Source organism: Octodon degus, unplaced genomic scaffold (assembly GCF_000260255.1).
Source record: "Octodon degus isolate 3935 unplaced genomic scaffold, OctDeg1.0 scaffold00100, whole genome shotgun sequence".
NCBI lineage: Eukaryota > Metazoa > Chordata > Mammalia > Rodentia > Octodontidae > Octodon > Octodon degus.
The window spans coordinates 9007820-9010193 of record NW_004524676.1 but is presented as its reverse complement, the minus strand read 5'-3'; positions in this window follow the sequence as shown (position 1 = coordinate 9010193).

Sequence of the window (2374 nt, the reverse complement as noted above, 5' to 3'; positions counted from 1 at the left end):
AAAAAAAAAAAAAAAAAAAAAAAGATCAGAATTCAAGCTGGGCTTGGTGATACATGCCTGTAGACTTGCAACAGTTGAGGCAAGAGGATCACAAGTTCAAGGCTACTCTAGACAACTTAGTGGGACCTGGCCTTAAAATAAAAATTAAAAAGGTCTGAGGAATGTAGCTTGGTGGTGGTGTTACTGGGGCTCTGGGGTGCTGAATGTTCTCTCCAATGATTCTTTCCAGATTCCTAACCTGAACAAAGAATTGGACAAGAAACATACAAAAGATAGTGAGGTTTTACATTTACTAAAGCTAGGGAAAAAGTTTGCTCTGCAGAGAGATGAGCCACTGAGTGAGAGAAGACAGTAGTTGTGAGCCGAGTGGCTAAAGTACTTGGTGCCTCCAACTCCCCAGGCTGACCAGGCCATCCTATCGAAAACCTGCTTGATTTTGCACCAGAAAAATGAAGATAGTATTCTTTGATTGGGCCCAGGTGTGGGATACGTCCTGGGTGTGTCCCTCGGTTCTGCGCACGTGTCCTAGTACTCTGAGATTGGTAGGTCATGCCCACTTGCCTAGATGGCTGTCCACACCCTAATCTCCTGCCTCAAAACCCCTTGGGTTTGAGCCCCAATACTACATTGTTGTTCTCAACTCAGAGTCTTTATCCTTACACTGTCATTCTATCCTGCTGGCTTTTTCCTATTTATTTTAATTTTTTTGGTGCCAGGGATGAAACTCAGGACCTTGCACTTGCCAGACATGTGCTTATACACTAAGCTATCTCCCTAGCCCAAATATTAATTATTTGATTATAATACATTTAAATATATATGGTTGGGGCTGGTGAGATGGCTCAGTGGTCTAAAGCACCTACTTAGAACAAGCTAAGCTAAACAAAGCACAGGAACCGCGGTTCAATCCCCCAGCACCACATGCCAGCCAGCCCTGCCCCCTGGTGGGCTGAGCTGACCACACAAAATAAATAAATAAATAAATAAATAGGCTGACCAAATAGCTCAGTGGATTAAAGTGCCTGCAAGCAGGCAAAGGGGCGGGGTTCGACCCCAAGGCCTGCCATGCCAGCCCTGCCCCTGGGGTGCGCTGAGATGGCAATTGAGACTGGGCATGGTGGTGTATGCCTGTAATCCCAGTTCTCGGGAAATAAAAATACATGGTTTATCTGAGTATAGTGGTGCAGGTCTGTAATCCCAACCATTCAAGAGGCTGAGGAAGGAAGATTGTAATATCTAGTATAGCCTGAGCAATGTAGGGAGATTCTGTCTTCAAAGAAAGGAAAAAAGAAAGAAAGAAAATAAAAAAGAAAGGTAGTGTTGGCCAGGAGCACATGCCTGTAATACCAACACTGAAGGGACCTGAGGAGGAGGATCCAAAGTTTAGGCAAACTGGCAAGACCCTGCCTCAAAAAATAAATGTGAGGGCCGTCAGAGAGCTCAGCAGGCTAAAGCACCTGCTTAGGCAGAACGCAGCGGCAAGGCTTGATCCCCAGCGTGCCATGCCGGCCCTGCCCCAGAGCATGCTGACCCACGACTGAGACTTGGCCTGGTGGCATGTGCTTGTAATCCCAGCGCTTGGGGAGGCTGAAAACAGGAGAATCACTACGAGTCCAGTCTATATAGTGAGACCCTGTAGACCCTGTTTCTAAATACAGAAAGATAAATAAATAAATAGATACATAAATAAACAAACAGAGCTGGGGATGTAGCTCAGTGGTACAATGTTCCTAGATTCAATTCTCTTTTTTTTAATTATTTATTTATGTGTGTGTGTGTGTGTGTGTGTGTGTGTGTGTGTGTGTGTGTGTGGCCAGCTCAGCCCACCAGGGGGCGGGGCGGGCTGGCATGTGGTGCTGGGGGATTGAACCGCGGTCCCTGGGCTTTGCTAAGCTTGCTCTAAGTAGGTGCTTTAGACCACTGAGCCATCTCGCCAGCCCTCAATTCTCAATATTAAAAAGATTAATAAAATGTAAAAGTTTAGTTTAGTCACTGGTCATTTAATAACAAAAGCATGGAGTTACATGATCCAGCCTTCATGAAAGAAGTCAGACACAAGACACTACCTGCCCTTATAATTCCACTTATAAGAAATGTCTATAACAGGTAACTGCACACTGTGATGGCCAAAAGCCACAAGGAGGGGTGGAAATGGGTAATGAAAATATTCTAAAATTGATTATAGTGATGGTGGGTTACATAACTCTGTAAATATATACAGTGAATTGTTCAATTTTAAAACTTGAGTTTTATAATAAGTGAATTTTATCTCAATAAAGCTGTTAAAATTATACTTATTAGATTTTTTTTTATATCTTTTTGAGACAGGGTCTCACTTTGGGGCAGGCCTTACACTCACTTTGTAGCCTAGGCT